The sequence below is a fragment of the Triturus cristatus genome, chromosome 12, assembly GCF_964204655.1.
Source record: "Triturus cristatus chromosome 12, aTriCri1.1, whole genome shotgun sequence".
NCBI lineage: Eukaryota > Metazoa > Chordata > Amphibia > Caudata > Salamandridae > Triturus > Triturus cristatus.
In genome coordinates this window covers 716,135,804-716,155,803 of record NC_140595.1, presented here as the reverse complement: position 1 = coordinate 716,155,803, position 20,000 = coordinate 716,135,804, and the positions used below count along the sequence as shown (strand labels likewise).

General features: G+C 48.6%; 1 long non-coding RNA gene across 1 annotated transcript in view; it reads left to right on the top strand.

Annotated features, from left to right (window-relative positions):
* Positions 1–13,246, top strand: part of LOC146780436 (uncharacterized) — a 39,022-nt gene extending 25,776 nt beyond the window's left edge. The window contains exon 4 of the long non-coding RNA XR_014972085.1: positions 12,211–13,246. This is a non-coding gene — a long non-coding RNA (uncharacterized LOC146780436). The remainder of the gene's footprint in view (positions 1–12,210) is intronic.
* Positions 13,247–20,000: the final 6,754 nt, after the last annotated feature.

Here is a 20,000-nt window from a genome sequence, read left to right as displayed (position 1 = left end):
AGCACTTTGAAGATAAAGCTATTTGTTTGTAGTTTTTACTATGAAAGATAAAGGTACATTCAGCTGTCGCGGTTTGCTTGGTGTTTGGACATGACTGTATAACGACGTCTGAACATCCTCTGAGTGGAATCCGCCGTTTCATGTATGTCGGAGTGGTTTCTCTGGAGGAAAAGTCCAGACCTCTCACAACTCGGGTGAGATATCGCTCACCGGCGTGGGGCACAGTGCACTAGTGCTCTACAGTTAACTGAATGGTTTTAATTTTAGTTTTGTAACAGGGAAAAAAGTCGTGATGCCACCGGTTTACAGTTTGAGGATGGGTCTTCTATTTTTCCTGTGGGTGGTCATCACATAGTTCCCTACACGAGGGAAGATTGTGGGTAACAGCCCTTTGTCTAGTTAAGTTTGTTACTCCCATATGGGGTACGTAACCTCCACAAGGGGGTCAAGAGCTCTTTTTGTATTAATGTTTTGTTACTCCTACATGGGGGTATGTAACCTCTACATGGGGTTTGGAGTACCTAGGTTAACCCTCACACTGGGTTGGGTTATGGTTTAGTCCATAAATAGTTTGTACCTAGGTTAACCCTCACACTGGGTTGGGTTATGGTTTAGTCATTAAATAGATTGTACCTAGGTTAACCCTCACATTGGGTTGGGGTATGGTTTACTCTATTATTAGTTGTGCACAGTACTAATGTACATCCCTTCACGGGAGTTATGGGTGACGATCCATATACTTGTTTGTTTCCCTTTCTCTTGGGATTGTAGTTGTAGGGTATGCTATCTTTAGAGCTACTTTTAGTTATACATTGGGGCTTTGGTTGTGTGGGGTCTTTTACCCTTTGCGTTGTAGTGCATTACGTCATAGTGTTTAATGCAAAATGCTTCAAATGTATTTCTGGTAATGTTATTGTTGCTTCAAAATGTTTTATTCTTTTAGGGAGGGATGGGAGATATTGCTTATCAAATGTATTTATCTTATCCGTTCTTTCTGTGTATAATGGTTCTTTGTACTGCGATGTTTTAATTTTTTGTTTGCATCTGTGGGACTTGTACCATTATTCATTTTTCTTGTGGATAGTTCTTCCTTGATGTTTTATTACTTGCATGTTTTGTTTTCGTTGAAGAAAAAGGGATAATGTTATATCCTACTTAATTGATTATCATTTTAGTCCAGCCCTGCTGCCACTAGCTGCTCAGCCAGAGCGTGAGATGGTCATAGAATGTTGGTGTGCCTGTGATGCATGGAATGCCTGGGTGTCTGAGTGGATGAGTGTTGGCAGTTGAAGATGGGCTGAGCAGCTAGGGAGGCTGCTCCTGGTGGGGCTGGTACCACACTAGGCTGGCTGGAGTAGAGACAGATGTAACCTGAACTGGAGACTGAATAAAGATGGCTTAAGAATACCTCCTGGCTCCAGGTGTCTTTCTACAGAGATCACAACACTCTCTGCTCTCTAATACTGCTGCTCTCTACTGATGGTGGGCTCAACCCACAAACACGTGTCTAGAGATATACAGCAATGTCTGCACCAACTTTGGTGAAAAACTCCAGCAAATTTTGAAGTAAGTTTGAATTGTGTACTGCATTTACCAGGATGCAAAGGGGCGATCTGTGCTGCAACTGTGAGGCAGTGTGCTCACAACCCCCATTCTAGTAAAAAAGGTTGTCAGTCTGTGTATGACTGGCCTGGATTGTGTGTGCCTGAGCTAGGGCCTGGTCTATCTGCCTCACTATTGGCCCAACTAGCTGCAGACGAGTCCGAGAAGGTGGTGTATCTCCTAAAACCCCCTCTACCTCTGATTGAGAATCTTCCTTGCGACTCCTTCACACAATATCCTTCCTGTAGATAGGGATAAGTTGCCTTCTGATCATAGAACTTGATATCTTTTGCTAGTTTGTCTAACTTACTTGTTTGTGTGTACATATCAAAGTCCCTGATAGTTCTTTCCAGCCTCTCTAATGCTTCCTTGGCATTGATTAGTGCTTTGTCGTCAGATATCTATTTCTTGAGTTCCGCTATCTCTTTAATCAATGTTCTACCTCTTCTAGGGCAGTCTCACTACCGAGCACCATCCAGTGCCTGGAACAATTGTTGGAAACAAATCTGAAATTCTCCTTAAACTTTGGGTTGTCAACAAAAATAGCTCATTCCTTACTTGTAGTCCCATGGGATAACATTGGACTGTAACTATTTAGTTAGAACATGTCCATGCAGTCGATTGATATACTCTTCACTATATGCCAGGGTTTCTCTTTCAGACATATCTTAGATTAGTTTAAGCAGAAACAAAAACAGTGAAATGAACTAGAATCCCAGCCAACAGCAGTCAACTGGATTATAACAAAACAAACAACCTGTGTGCCTGTGAGTGGTACTGTGACCTGAGAGGAACTTGGCAGCATTTCCAGCAACCCCAGGTGATTTTTCTCTGCTATCCAATACTGCTGCTCTCTACTGAAGACGGGCTTGACTCAGAAACACGTATCTAGAGATATACAGCAGTGTCTGCACCAACTTTGGTGAAAAACTCCAGCTAATTTTGAAGTAAGTATGAACTGTGTACTGCATTTACCAGGATGCAAAGGGGCGAACTGTGCTGGGACTGTGAGGCAGTGTACTCCCAATTCCCAATCTGTTTAAAAGGCTCCCTTGAGCCAGCAAGCTGATGAGCTTTGGAGATGCACCTGTGTGCCTGTGATTGGTACTGTGACCTGAGAGGAACTTGGCAGCATTTCCAGCAACCCCACATGATGTTTCTCTGCTCTCTAATACTGCTGCTCTCTACTGATGACGGGCTACACCCAGAAACACGTGTCTAGAGATATACAGCAATGTCTGCACCAACTTTGGTGAAATACTCCAGCTAATTTTGAAATACTTTTGAACTGTGTACTGCATTTACCAGGATGCAAAGGGGCGAACTGTGCTGTGACGGTGAGGCAGTGTGTTCCCAACCCCCATTCGACCCCCTCTTCACAACAGGAAACTCCATCACTTTTAGCAACACCACCGAACTCCTGTGGACAGACCACCGATGAGTCCACTTCACCTTCAGAACACTCACCATCCACAAACACCAGCACCTGCTCCCACGAAAAAACTGGACCAAAATCACCGACGACCAGCTCACCTCCTCACTCAGCAACTCCACCCCAACCACCATGGAAGACAACGACCCCAACACCGTAGCCTGAACGCTGCACAGATGGATCTCTGACAGCGCCAACACCATAGCCCCCTTCAAGAAGAAGAACAACACACACGCCAAGAAAGCCAGATGGTTTACCACCGTACTGAGAGAGTCCAGACGCACTTGCCGCCACCTCAGAAAGGCCTGGAGTAACTCCAAATCCAAAGAAGTCCACAACAACTTCAGAGCCGCCACCAACGCCCACTACCAGCTCATCAGAAAAATGAGGAAAAAAGCAATTAAAGACAGACTCTCCACACACGCGCACAACAGCAACGAACTCTTCAGCATCATCAAGGAGTTTGCCCAACCCACCAGCGAGTCTACAGACATTTTTCCCTTACAAGACCTCTGCAACAAACTCAGCACCTTCTTCCACCACAAAATCAAGAACATTTACTACAACTTCAACGAAGCTAACCAACACACTGAACCCTCACCAGCCACCTACGACACCCTGAAGCCAACGATTGACAAATGAACAGCCCTCACCACCGAAGACACACTGAAGACGATGAAGTCAATCCACTCGGGGGCCCCCACAGACCCCGCCCCCACCTCATCTTCAACAGAGCCGCCAACACCATCGCATCCATTCTCCACCACACCATCAACCGCTCCCTGGAGAACACCTCCTTGCCCCACGACTGGAAACACGCCGAGATCAACCCCCTCGTGAAGAAGCCCTCGGAGGACCCCTCCAATCTCAAAAACTACAGACCCATCTCCCTGCTCCCGTTCCCAGCAAAATTCATTGAGAAAGCCATCAACAGCCAACTCGCCACCTTCATCGAAGAGCACAACATCCTCGACTCATCCCAATCCAGCTTCTGAAAAAACCATAGCACAGAAACCGACCTCATCGCCGCAACATACGACATCTGCTACCTAATGGAAAGAGGAGAAACAGTAGCCCTCATCCTCCTCGACCTGTACGCGGCCTTCGATGCAGTCTCCAATCGCACATTGACACGCAGACTCCACGACGCAGGGATCCGGGACAAAGCCTTTGACTGGATCCACTCCTTCCTCTCCGGCAGAAAGCAGCGGGTCTGAATCCCTCCTTTCCTCTTGGACCCTACACCAACCACCTGCGGAGTCCCCCAGAGGTCCTCCCTCAGCCCCAAGCACTTCAATGGGGGAACAACCTTTACAACGCAACTTTTACAACGCACTACCTTTACAACGCATTTTTTACAACGCATAATCCATTACAACGCATGACATTACAACGCATGACACTACAACGCATTTTTAAAAACTACCTTTACAACGCATTCCATTACAACGCATACTACCATTACAACGCATACCATTACAACGCATAATATTACACTACACTATCCAACACTTACCCTACTGTTGCACCCCCTGGAGTTATAATAGTAATTTTTACCCCTATACTATCCAACACTTACCCTACTGATGCACCCCCTGGAGTTAGAATAGTAATTTTTACCCCTATACTATCCAACACTTACCCTACTGTTGCACCCCCTGGAGTTAGAATAGTAATTTTTACCCCTATACTATCCAACACTTACCCTACTGTTGCACCCCCTGGAGTTAGAATAGTAATTTTTACCCCTATACTATCCAACACTTACCCTACTGTTGCACCCCCTGGAGTTAGAATAGTAATTTTTACCCCTATACTATCCAACACTTACCCTACTGTTGCACCCCCTGGAGTTAGAATAGTAATTTTTACCCCTATACTATCCAACACTTACCCTACTGTTGCACCCCCTGGAGTTAGAATAGTAATTTTTACCCCTATACTATCCAACACTTACCCCACTGTTGCACCCCCTGGAGTTAGAATAGTAATTTTTACCCCTATACTATCCAACACTTACCCTACTGTTGCACCCCCTGGAGTTAGAAAAGTAACTTTTACCCCTATACTATCTAATACTTACCTTAAATGTAATTTAATATTATGCGTTGGAATGGTATGCGTTGTAAAGGTAGTATGCGTTGTAATGGAAATGCGTTGTAAAGGTATTTTTTAAAAATGCGTTGTAGTGTCATGCGTTGTAATGTCATGCGTTGTAATGGATTATGCGTTGTAAAAAATGCATTGTAAGTGCATGCGTTGTAAAAGTGTGCGTTGTAACGTCATACATCCCTTCAATGTCTACATGGCTTCGATCGCCCCCATCGTCAGAACCCACAGACTCAACATTGTATCATACGCAGACGACATCCAACTCATCCTATCCCTATCCAACGAACCCAATGCAGACAAACACAACTTTCAAGAAGGCATGGAAGGTGTTGCCAAATGGATGAAAAGCAGCTGACTACAACTCAACACCGACAAAACAGAAGTACTCATCATGGGCCCAAACCCAGACACCTGGAACGAGACCTGGTTGCCCCCGCCCTCGGAAGCCCACCCACCCCCACAGATCCTACAATCAGCCCAGCTCTCCTACACTGTGGTCTCCCGCACCAGAAAGACCAGATCGGGAGACCGCTCCTTCTCCTTCTTCGCGCCCAGAGCCTGGAACGCCCTACCGCTCCACCTCAGACAGACAACATCACTCCCTATCTTCACGAGAAACCTCAAAACTTGGCTCTTCGACAGTTCCCCTGCTTGATGGACTGGAACCTGCACCCCCCCCCCCCCCCTGCGCCTTGAGACCCTTAAGGGTGAGTAGTCACGTGGAGAAGTGTGGCTCAATGGTTAGAGCGGCAGACCCTGATGCAGAGGTCTGGCCCGGGACCAGGGTTCAATTCCCCGCCTCAGCGGGTCTTGGGTTCAAAATTCCACTGACCTGACAATTCTCGCCTCAGTGCCTATTCCAATCATGGAGTCCCACTCTGCAACTCTGGGCAATAGCTTGCTTAATCTCCACAACGGCCCCCACAACGCTAAGGATGCCTGGCCTCCACCTTGGGGGGGCCCAGGAGTGGACACCTCACAGGGAAAGCCAGGATGGGTTCCACAGCGGTATTCGTACAAGCGCCTTGAGACCCTTGCGGGTGAGTAGTGCGCTATACAAGTATCAATTTTACGCTCAACAAACACGTGACTGAGTGACTGACCTGGGTTCCAAATGGTACAGAAAACAGTGGTCCTGGACTTTTCTTTAGCATAAATTCCTTCTAGAGACTGATGTTATTTAATAAAAAACTTGGCCACATCGGTAGATATATCTACCAACATCCCGAATAGGTTGTAAAGATAGGCATGGTCACTTTTTTAAATTGTTAATCATTATCAGGCAATTTAGTCATTTGCCTTTTTATCCCTTAGGGTTGACTTCTTCCCCTCTCCCCCTATCCTGAAGAAGACCCACAGGCTGAGATTCCATTTTACCCTCCTTTGCCATAAAGTCGGGTCGAATGGTCGACGCCCATTCCCAGCAGGCCTGGATTATATGCCCCTCCCCCTATCTGGCTAAAGAAGATACATCTCTTCACTGTCTGTGAATCATACTGAAAAATATTTGTACAATGTATTGTTACTGGCCAGGCTGTGGAGATTGATTATTTGGTATCAATCACATTTACAATTTGACGAATCTTTGTCTTCTGATTCCGCTTGGGAATTCTTTTCCTTTGTTCTCACTCACTTCACACTAGAGCACTCTCCTTTGCACGTTCCCTTGGAGCAACCCTCTCTATTCTTTTAGGAAAAAAACATAGTGAAGCCAAACAATCCCCATATGTTGGTTCAATTTTGTGATTAATAAATACATGCCTTTTCGAAAACTATGTTTGTTCTGAATATATGATGTTATAACACAAACAAATACAACGCATGCTTTTACAATGCAACTTTTACAACGCAACTGACATTACATCGCAAGTTTTTACAATGCATACCATTAAAACGCAAATGTAGTATAATACATTGAATGATCCATTACAATGCATACTACAGCAATGCACAATTTTACAACACAATATATATATTTTTTTGTATAATAAACCCCTGGAGCGGGATGCAGGGAAAATAAGGGTTTTGGGTGGGGAAGTGTATTAAAACGTGTGTATTGAAAATTAATACACAAGTATTAAATGTAATCCCCGAGTACTAAAAATTAATAGTCACATATAATATAAATTAATAAAAAATAAAAAAAATATACATTTATTAAACATATTGCTACAACAGATACTATTTTATAACACGATATGTAATACAATTACCCAATTGTAAAAATAAATTTGTGATTAATAAATACATGCCTTTTCAAAAACTATGTATGTTACGAATATATGACGTTATAACACAAACAAATACAACGCATGCTTTTACAATGCAACTTTTACAACGCAACTGACATTACATCGCAAGTTTTTACAACGCATACCATTACAACGCAAATGTAGTATAAAACATTGAATGATCTATTACAATGCATACTACAGCAATGCACAATTTTACATCGCAATATATATATTTTTTTGTATGATAAACCCCTGGAGCGGGATGCAGGGAAAATAAGGGTTTTGGGTGGGGAAGTGTATTAAAACGTGGGTATTGAAAATTAATACACAAGTATTTAATGCAATACCCGAGTACTACAAATTAATAGTCACATATAATATTAATCAATTAAAAAATAAAAATTATATACATTTATTAAACATATTGCTACAACAGATACTATTTTATAACATGATATTTAATAAAATTACCCAATTGTAAAAATAATAGTCGAGTAATACTCCGACTGCCATTGATCCGGAAATCAACTGCCTGCCGGCACCGTGGAAAATCCGGCGTCCAAATTAGAAACAACCGACTACAACAGAACGAGGCCAAGAAAAACAGCCCGTAGTGGGCGGAGATGGCCAAAACCTGTCCACGGTGGTCGCAATCGCGGCGGTAAACAATCAAACTCAGATGCCCACGCGGTACGTTCCGCAGTTTCCGATTACCGCAGTCGCAAACAGTGATGAATGGGAGAGCCGGCGGAAGAGCTGCAGCACAGCCACTGCTGTGGACGCTCCGTGACAAATATGGCGGACGAAAGAAAAACCCACAACAAGGTCACAAAGTGCACACAGCAAACTAGCCATGCCCCCAAAAACACAGAACACACCCCAATGCACAACCACATGGTAACTACAAAAATACAAATCCCAGGACAACCCATACAACACACCTGACAGAAATAACCCATTTGGACACACCCACATAGCTGAGCATAAAATCCAACCCCTTTCCTGACCACAATCCTTTGCATTATTCTAAGACTGAAGGCCACTAACCCTGACAAAAAAGGATAGGCAAAGCAACACACCAGCACTACTCACCACACACAGCACCACCACCACTTCCACACCTGCACCTCTGACCCCCCTGCACATCACACATCATACACATCACCCCCCCACCACTCACAACCCTGCACCCATAACCCCTTTGCACATCACACACCATGGCAACACATAAAATGCCAAAATTCACAGAGAGTAAGTTGAAGGTTATGGTAGAGGAGATAGTCAGAGTGAAACCACAACTGTTTGGTTGCCTGGTCCAGTAGACACCATTAGCCACAAAAGCTCAAATGTGGGCAAGGATAGTCGATAAGTTCAATGCAGTGGGGACCACCCCGTGCACAAAAAATGAAATCATGAAGCGGTGGCATGACCTGAAGAGGGTTGTCAAACAGCAGAGGAGCAAGAACTGTGAGCTGGCTTAGAGGACTGGTGGTGGCGCTCCCATCCCACCAAAACCATTCACTGCATGGGAGGAGAAGGTGCTCTCCATACTGCATCCAGAGAGTCTCACAGGAGTAGCCGGGGTGTGGAGGCTGGTAAGTACAAACAAATGACTACCACCACACTGCTATGTACTGTCTTGCACAACTACAAAGCTACACCTCCTAGGCCTAAGTACATTCATATGCATCACACACTCCCCAACACATGTCTCACAAATCCAACATTCACTCACTCACATCCACCCCAAACGTAGCTAGCAAGATCACCATGGGGGCATGTGCACAGGCAGCCAGCACAACAACTTCCACCAGGCCCCCTTGTCCCACAGCTCAGCAAGATGGAGCATTCCACACCACCCAGAAGCATTTGGAAGCCATTGTCCCACTACAAACAAACTAGCAGGTAGGTAGCCATCTTGCCATGCAGGCTGTGTGGGGGTGGGAGGCCTACACCACAGCTCCCACCATGCCCCCTGTCCCACCCCTGAGCAGGATGTAGCACTCCCTCCCACCCAGATGCATATGGCAGCCATGCTATAATTACAAACAAACTAACAGGTAGGTAGCCATCTTAACAGCGAGGGGTTTTTGTGGGTGTGAAGACTGTACTACAACTCCCACCATGCCCCCTGTCCCACACCTGAGCAGGATGGAGCACTGCCCCCCACCCAGAGGCATTTGCCAGCCATTGAATGGTTCACACTCACCTAACAGGTAGGTAGCCATCTTGCCATGGAGGCTGTTTGGGGGTGGAAGGCCTGCACTACAACTCCCACCATGCCCCTTGTCCTACCCCTGAGAAGGATGTAGCACTCCACACGGCCCAACATTTGGAAGCCATTGTCCCACTACAAACAAACTAACAGGTAGGTAGCCATCTTGCCTTGGAGGGCTGTTTGGGGGTGCACTACAACTCCCACCATGCCCCCTGTCCTACCCCTGAGAAGGATGTAGCACTCCACGCGGCCCAGAAGCATTTGGAAGCCATTGTCCCACTACAAACAAACTAACAGGTAGGTAGCCATCTTGCCATGGAGGCTGTTTGGAGTGGGAGGCCTGCACCACAACTTCCACCATGCCCCCTGTCCCACCCCTGAGCAGGATGTAGCACTCCACACCTCCCAGAATTATTTGGAAGCCATTGTCCCACCATAAACAAACTAACAGGTAGGTAGCCATCTTGCCATGGAGGCTGTTTGGGGGTGGGAGGCCTGCACTACAACTCCCAACATGCACCCTTGTCACCCAGCTCATTAAGATTGAACACTCCCTCCCACCCAGATGCATATGGCAGCCATGCTATCATTACAGACAAACTAACAGGTAGGTAGCCATCTTAACAGTGAGGGGTGTTCGTGGGTGTGAAGACTGTACTACAACTCCCACCATGCCCCCTGTCCCACACCTGAGCAGGATGGAGCACTGCCCCCCCACCCAGAGGCATTTGCCAGCCATTGAATGGTTCACACTCACCTAACAGGTAGGTAGGCATCTTGCCATGGAGGCTGTGTGGGGGTGGGAGGCTTGCACAACAACTCACACCAGGCCCCCTGTCCCGCCCCTGAGCAGGATGTAGCACTGTCCCCCACCCAGAAGCATCAGGAAGCCATTGTCTCACCACAAGCAAACTAACAGGTAGGTAGCCATCTTGCCATGGAGGCTGTTTGGGGTGGGAGGCCTGTACCACAACTCCCACCATGCCACCTGTCCCACCCCTGAGCATGATGTAGCACTCCACACCACCCAGAAGCATTTGGAAGCCATTGTCCCACTACAAACAAACTAACAGGTAGGTAGCCATCTTGCCATGGAGGCTGTGTGGGGGTGGGAGGCTTGCACAGCAACTCACACCAGGCCCCCTGTCCCACCCCTGAGCAGGATTTAGCACTGCCCGCCACCCAGAAGCATCAGGAAGCCATTGTCTCACCACAAACAAACTAACAGGTAGGTAGCCATCTTGCCAGTGAGGCTGTTTAGGGGTGGGAGGCCTGCACTACAACTCCCACCATGCACCCTAGTCACCCAGCTCATCAAGATGGAGCACTCCCTCCCACCCAGATGCATATGGCAGCCATGCATTCACTACAAACAAACTAACAGGTAGGAAGCCATCTTAACAGTGAGGGGTGTTTGTGGGTGTGAAGACTGTACTACATCTCCCACCATGCACCCTGTCCCAGACCTGAGCACGATGGAGCACCACCCCCACCCAAAAGCATGTTGCAGCCATTGCATTGTTGACCGTAATCTAACAGGTAGGTAGCCATCCTCACAGGGAGGTCGGGGGGCCTGCACTACAACTCCCACCAGGCAGCCCCGTCCCAACACAAGCAGGATGGAGCACTCTACACCCAGAAGCAGTTCCATGCCATTGGCTCGCTACAAACAAACTAACAGGTTGGCAGACATCTTCCCTGGGAGGTCTGTTTGGGGGTGGGATGCCTGAACAACAACTCACCCCAGGCCGACTCATCCCCCAGACCATCACGATAGAGCCTCCCATCCCATCCAGATGCATGTGTCAGCCAATGTATCACTACAAACAAACTAACAGGTAGGTAGACATATCATGTTTGCTTGTCACACCCCTGAGCAGGATGCAAGCTTCCACCACACACACACACACACAGATGTGTCAAGTCAAAGCCAAATGGGAAAACATAACAGGTAAGTAGCCAGTATGTGCGCACAGCCATTCTCCTCAAAAAGCATGGTGCCACATGACAACACCAGCCCTCCCATTGCACACACATAAACACAGATCCTATTGCCACTCACAGTGTGCACGCAGCTAAGCAAATCAAACTGCCACAGCAACCAAAGTGTGACACACCAATGCACATGTAGAAGAAAGTCTGGGCACAATCATGCAGAGCACTTCCTTCCATGTGTAAGTGCCATGGGGCCAGAGCAGCAAGGACCAAATGAGAAACAAGAAAGCATGGTTGGTGGTACAAATCCAGATATGCACATGACAAGACCAAGGTATGCAGGAGATGACAATGGCTAGTTCATGCCCAGATGTAACGTCTGACAGGGCGGAGTAAGCCTAAAATAGTCCTCACCAAGATTTTTAGTTGCGCAAGTCCTTAGATGGCAACATGTCCCTGTACTCACAAATTATGCAAGTTGCGCATGGTAGGTATTGACAACTCACACCATGGACAAGTAATGCATCTAGCACAGCATCATGTCAGGAGGCACAGTAGTGCACATAGAAAAAATGTGATGAATAGTCAACTGTGTGGTGTACAAACAGTAAATGATATACAACTAACACAAACCTTTTGGGGTGCACTACAATGACCATCTCCCATCTGACCCACAGGCGACCAGGAACTCACTGCAGAGGACAACACCAGCAACCTGCAGAGCCAGTCTCCCTCCCCCCCACCCCCGGTACATGGACTCTCGGATGTTGACTCTCGGGATTCTCCGGAAGATGAGCTCGAAGCCGGCCCATCTGGTGTGCCAGGGTGCAACAGGTCCCAGGACCCCATCGTCCCCCCACCACATCTGCTGCTAAACCAACATCTCTGCAGACCCCTGCTGTCACGGCCTGTGTGTCCTCCACCACCAGCATCACCACCACCACCACCATCACCACCACCAGTGCTGCCTGCAACACTTCCCCTGTCCCAGAGGATGACCACCCCACCCCATTGACTGAGGAGGACAGGGAGAGGATGCGGGTGCCTACAGTGGTGAGGCAACAGGTCCGTGACAGCAGGGAAGGTGGGAGGGGCAGGGTCACTCACAGACACCAAGAGGCTGGGACCCAATCCCTGGACCACATTAACAGAGTCCTTGGGGCATATGAACGTGCCCTGGGACGAACGGGCCGGTCAGAAGAAGTGTTCCCTGAGCTCATCCTGCTGATGAGGTCCATCGACACCCACATGGGACAAATTTTGGACCTCTTGGGCCAGCATGTGGTGGCACTGAGGGACAGGCCTGTGCCACAACCAACACCTCCACCTCCATTTGGTGAGCTGCAGGCCACAGAGAGGGGTGAGCCCTCAGACCCCACTGGCCCCACAGCAGGGCCCCCCCACCAAGCGACGAAGGGGAGTCCAAAGACAACCCTGGGAGTAACTGGAGGCAAAGCACCTGCCAAACGCCAGTCACGGAGCCAGCCATGATGGCAACCCTCTTCACCACTGCATTGACTTTTTGGACAGTCCTTCCCCACACTGTCTTGTGAATGGCATCTGTCTGTTGGGCTGGGTCACCACATCAATGTTGTGAGTACTCGATTATCTCATTTATCACAACTGTCAACTCACTTCTCCACATATCACCTCAAGGTAAATGTTCACCCCCACTCACATGTCACCATTGTAAATAATAAATCCTTACACACATGTTGTTGTGTCTGCTCCATCTTTATTCCAGGATGTACAGTCTTCAACATGATTACAATGTACCAGGAGTATGGAATGTATGTAGGCAAGGAGAGGTTGAAGGCACCTAGGAAAACACAACAGAACAACATTCACTAGTCTGGGTGTGGCATCACAGACATCACACAACACCTACCAGCAAGATAATCCAACATGCACACATCACAATGGGCAACAAGTGCCAACATACACATCTTGTCAATGTACAAAACTGCCCTGTTCCAGAAACATTGTCAGCCACCACTGAATCAACAACCGGCTGCATTCACAAAGCCCACATACACCTTCACAACAACAGCAACATCATCAGATAATGGATCCGTTGTTCATTGTCACTCACCTTCAAGTGAAGTAGCGGGTGATGAGCTGTTGACGCAGATGAACACCTTCCTCCTCTCCCCTGTCCTCATCACTGGACATGGGTTGGTTTGCAGGCGGGGGCCTTTGCTGCTCATCATCATCCTGGATCAGGGGGATCTCCTTGCGAATGGATAGTCTGTGGAGCATGCAGCATGCCACTACAATCTGACACACCTTCCCAGGCGAGTACATCCGTACACCTCCGGTCTTGTCCAAGCAGCGGAAACTTGACTTCAGCAGACCAAAGGTACGCTCCACCACATGACGTGTAAGGGTGGGCGTAGTTCGCGAAGTAGCACTTCGCGAAGCTACGCAAAGTGAAGTTCGCACTACGCGAGCTACGCGTAGCACTTCGCGAACTGCGTAGTAACATGTTCGCACTGTGCAAGATGTTGTTTTCAATGATTGCACAGTGCGGACAAGCAACTGGCACTGTGCAATCATTGAAAATGGCATCTTGCACAGTGCGAGCTGTAGTTTTCTGCTGCTCGAGTAGATTTTTACTCGAGCTTCAGCTTTCTCAACGCGAACTGGTAGTTTCTCATCGCGAGCGGTCGCGAGCATACGCGACCACTCGCGATGAGAAACCTGACCTCCTCGCGTTGGGAATCTCGCCGGGAGGTTAATTTTCCATGCTCGCGATCGCCAACTTGCAGTTGCTGATCGCGAACAAGGAAAAAGTCTCGCCGGGATGTCATTTTGCTTGCTCGCGGTCGCCAACTTGACGTTGAGGACCGCGAGCAAGCAAAAAATGACCGCAGCACTATGCAACACTACGCTACACGTGTTCGCACTGTGCTACGTGCAGTTGGCGTAGTGCGAAGTAGCGCGAACTTCGCAAACTACGCGAGCGTAGCGTAGTGCTTCGCCCAGGCCTAATGACGTGTCCTCCCATGGGCATCATTGTAGCGGACATCAGCTAGTGTCCTGGGATTCCGCAGTGGGCTCAGCAGTCAAGGACGGTTGGGATATGCAGAGTCACCTAGGTGTGACAAACACAGATACAGATTGCAATGTTGCTGTGTCAGTCGACAGCATGTCACACACACAGCACGCTATTTGACTAGGCATACTCACCCACAATCCATGCACGCTCGGGAAGCAGATTAGCCATCAGCTGTGGTACAATGCTGTTCTGCAGGATGTAGGAGTCATGGGCCGAGCCTGGAAATTTGGCACACACGTGCGAGATGATCATGTCTGCCTGGCACACTACCTGCACATTTATGGAGTGGAAATGTTTCCGATTCCTGTAGATATGCACATGCGCCTGTGGTGGTACAAGCCCAACATGGGTGCAATCAATGGCACCAACAACATGGGGATGTGTCCAAGGGGATAAAAATCTTCCTTCACAGCAGCCAATTCCTGCCCACTGGGTAAATGGATATATGTGTCCTTGTATATCATCATGGCGGACAGGACATCCCGTAGCACCATGCTGAACATCGGTTGCGACATCCCAGCTGTGCTGGACACTCTGTGCTGGAATGATCCAGTGGCACAAAAATGCAGGGCCGCCATCACCTTAGACGTAGGGGTGAAAGCTGTTGGATATGTTCGGCGAGACTGCAGGTGGGGCACCAACTGAGCACAAAGGGTCTGTAGGGTGGCTCCATCCAGATGGGATTTCCAGATGATCTCCTCATTCTCCATGTCTGCCAGCACTGTGAAGGGACGATGCAGATTTGGTCTCCTCCTAGTTGAGATGAAAGTGGACACATGTCAATGCAATACATCGTGAGATGGGCACAGCATCTCATGTTCTGTCGGACAAAACGCCAACAATGACTGTCATCAAAATTGTGTTACAGATCAGCTGACATGTAGGGACTCCTTCAGCTACACTGATCGTACACCTGTCAACTGACACACAGCACGTACCTCCAAATCATGCTCGCCATATGAGAATGCAAATATGGATATGGCCACGTTCACCATGGGCACGCCTGGGAGTATATTATTCAGCATTAGTGTAAAAATGCAACACTACTGTCTCACACCAAGATGCTGCACCTGACACACCTTCAGGCATTAGTCGAACCTGGCACACATCAACAACACAATGACCACAGGCTGAGCGTACATGACGAGTATGTGCATGGTCAAACATAAGCGAACAGGCACATATGGACAATCTTCATCTTGAAAAACATCGCAGTGATTTTCCCTGCACTTTTACACCTTGACATGTGTACACATTGGGGAGTCCATAACAACACTGTCCTGTGTACAGGCCCATCAACATCACAAATGACATGTGAGGGAGTACATGCCAATCTAAGAAATCACATACACAAACATGGCATGTGTACTTAGCAGTGGGGTACATAGCACATTGGCATTGTGTGCACTATGACGTGCCATCAACCATGCGGCCACTGTGCACCGTGGATGACTACCAGATGGACATTGACACAGCATGATGTGTCCATTGGTGCTGTCACAGGCACCCGCCACCCATATCCCGGTCACCCATGTCTCTGTATGGCACCCAACTCATGGTAGCTACCGCCTGGCCCCTGCAGTGTGTCACCGCCAATGCCTGGGACACAATTGCAGTAGTGATAGGCATATGCACATGATGAAATGGCTGTTGCCATGCTCCGCCACCCAAATCCCAGTCACCCATGTCTCTGTATGGCACCCAAACCAACCTACATGGGTTATGGGGTCGAAACGCCGACATACTATACACGCCAGTACCACCAATAGTGCAATGTGCACTGTGTTTGTTCTATTGTACATGGCTTTACAAAGGACTGTATACCAATTGAAGAATTTCATTGTGATTATGTGGCATTGAGCAACATGCCTAAGAATTTAATTGTGATACTGCTGAATGTTATATGTCACTTGCCACACTACCTCACTCGAATCACCCTCCTCACCCAGTTGGGCACTCCAACCTTTTATTCTAATATTGTTCGAAAATTGTTGGTCTAATTCAAAAGTTATCATGTGCTTCGTGTGATTAAACAACACTTTAGCACTATTTCATCGTTTATTGATATTGCTTTTGATATTGCATTTTAAAACATAACTGTGCTGGGACCACTTCTTTATATACTACCCAAATCCCAGTCACCCATGTCTCTGCATGGTACCCAACTCGCTGTAGCTACCGCTTGGCCCCTGCGGTGTGTCACCGCCAATGCCCAGGACACAATCGCGGTAGTGATAGGCTAATGCACATGGTGAAATGGCGGTTGCCATGCTCCGCCACCCAAATCCCAGTCACCCATGTCTTTGTATGGCACCCAACTCACTGTAGCTACCGCCTAGCCCCTATGGTGCGTCACCGCCAATGCCGGGACACAATCGCAGTAGTGATAGGCATATGCACATGGTGAAATGGCAGGTGCCATGCTCCGCTACCCAAATCCTGGTCACCCATGTCTCTGTATGGCACCCAATTCGCGGTAGCAACCGCCTGGCCCCTGCGGTGTGTCACCACCATGGACCATACCTTTACAGCCAATGAGATCCGCTATCGCTGTAGCATGATGCAATTTTGAAAATCGCGGTATGCGTGCTCCGCCACTGTGGAGTCAGTCATTAGATGCAATTGAAAGATGCACCACCGCGGTAGTGCCCGCCTGGCCCCTGCAGTGTGCCACCGCCATGGTCCATGCCCTTACACCCAATGGGATCCGCTATCACGGTAGCATGATGCAATTTTGAAAATCGCAGTAGGCGTGCTCTGCCACCGCGGAGCCAGTCATTGGATGCATTTGAAAAAGGCTGACCTGAAACACCAATTGCAGCAGCTTAGGACTAAGCCTGGGCGCAGTGCTACGCTCCGGCCGCGGAGTGTGCGTAGTTTTCCCTACTTCGCGATCCGTGAAGTAGGTGTAGGGCAGGCAGGCAACGCACACCCACAGCGGAGTGAGTTGCCCACCAACCGCCTCCCTCCCGCCTGCTTTTAAAATGCAGCGAGAATGATCCAAAACTTTAAAAAACAAGCTTAAAGTAATTAAAATAACTTACCTGAGCTGCGGGGTCCCGGGGCTCCCTCTTCCTTCTCTCGCCGAATTCTTCCTCACAAATGCGCATGCGCGGGCGCCTGCGCATGCGCATTTGTGAGAAAGAAGTCGGCTATAGAAAAGAAAGAGGGAGCCCTGGGACGCCGCAGCTCAGGTAAGTTATTTTAATTACTTTAAACTTGTTTTGGAACATTCTCACCATTTTAAAGGCGGGCGGGAGGGAGGTGGGTGGTGCGTAGTGGGGCTACGCGGATTGTGCGGGTGTGCGTAGATTTGCCCCCACTCCGTGATGCTCCGCGTATCCCCACTACTCCCACTACGCCCAGGGTTACTTAGGACCACTGAAACGACACCAGGGGGCTATATATGTGTGGGAGAGAGCTCCACATTTCCACTGCTCACAGAGCCTGCTGCCTGAGACCCCTCACCTGCTGCTGCCTCCAGGGACTGCTGCCTGAAACCCCTCACCTGCTGCTGCCTCCAGTGACTGCTGCCTGAGACCCCTCACCTGCTGCTGCCTCCAGGGACTGCTGCCTGAGACCCCTCACCACCCACTGCCGCCGCTGCTGTCTCATGTCCACAATGATGGCAAGGACTGAGAAGATCCGTGCCAGTCCCTTCACAAGCGAGAAGCTGGAGGTCCTGGTGGACGAGGTGCTCACACAGTACCCAAGGCTATATGGTGCCCCAAATGTCGTGGTAAGTCTTTAACAGTGGGGGTGAGAGTGCAGGGGGGGCACACATGTAGTCGGTCTGATGCAGTATGTTCCTGAGAGTGTGGGGTTGTGTCATGCACTGCCTAACATGCTGTTTCATAGGGTGAAGGGGGGTGTACCCTACTCCACACGTTTCCCTGCCTGCACATCAAGATTGGAGGGACATGTCTTGTCTTGTCAGCCATACAGTGACGCAGCAAGTTGGTAATGCAGGAGTCAGGACATCGATTGCTTGTGTGAATGACTTTGTGGGTCCCTGTTGTCCATATCAGTGTGAGCCTACCTGGCCTGCACAGTCACCGCCCAATCTGACAAGGACACATCACTGAATGTACAGAGTGTTACATGTGTGCTTTTTGCAGGACTCTCCATCAATGAGCCATATCAGCCCTGTAGATTGCACACGACTGGCCCTGTGAGAAGGGCGTGGGTTTGTGAGATCATGTCCCTCAATGTGACACACGTGACACAGTGAGCTATTTACAGGGCAAGGTCGTTGAGGCCTAAGCAGTGTTGGACACAGTGAGTCTCCCCCCCAAACACATGTTGATATGTGACGTATGTCTTGCTCTATCTTGAAACAGACAGTAGATGTGGGCAGAGTACACATGGATTTCTGTACTGGCATCCTGCTTGTACATGAGATGTGCAGGTACTGTGTCCCCCCTCACACCTGCATGCATTTACGTGTGCTTCTCACATGCAGATGTACCATGTGAGATGCATTCCTGTCTGCAAGACAAATCTGTGGATTTGTGATTAATCGGTTTCATGCTGCTGTCCTGCGTGGTTTCGTTACATGACAGTGTGTCACTGATGTTTGCCTCCTCGTCTCCCATGCCTGCAGCTCAAATTACACCAGTGTAAGGCCATGTGGAGGGCCATTGCGAGCAAGGTGCAGGCTCTGGGTGTCTCAAACCGACGTGCACCCACTGCCACAAGGGGTAGGACGACATCTCACGGCTGGCAAAGAACATTGCGAGATGACACTGGGGCTGCTCCCTCTCACTGGCAGGTTAGCACAGTGCAGGATGACACCACTAATGTGCCGCATCTTGGCCGTGACACACCCTGAGCTGGATGCACAATTGAAGGAGCATCAGCAGCAAATTAGGGGTGAGTATTCTGGGATGAGTGACTTTGGCTGTGTGTGGCTGCATGTGTACACAGCCTGTGCCAGCTCTGGGCTATGTGATGTTGGTAGTGTGATGCAGTGGCTTGTAAGTGGCCTCTGTGCTGGGTGCAGCTGTCATGCATTTGTCCTACCTGTACTTCCCAAGGGAATTCGAGTACTGGGCATTTCAATAGCATTCTGGGTGGTGGGCTTCAGGTCTGAGCTATTTGTGTTACTGTTTGAACTGAGCCACATGCAGGATGTTGTGCTGTGTTGTCATCACATGGTTCACTTAGGCCTGGTTGTTTTGTTTACACCTACGGTTTGAGTAACAAAAGAGTGTTTGCACAATGTTATTGCACAGAGTGGCGTGCAACATGTAGATTTAGTCATCTTCATGGTTGCTTTGCTTGCATATGTTTGTTCTGTTGCTGCCACTGAACTGACCCTACATCTCTCTCTCTCATGCAGCATCTCCCGTGGTCATGGAGGGACAGGGGACGGACACCAGTGGTGGGGAAACAAGCCCAACAGCAGCA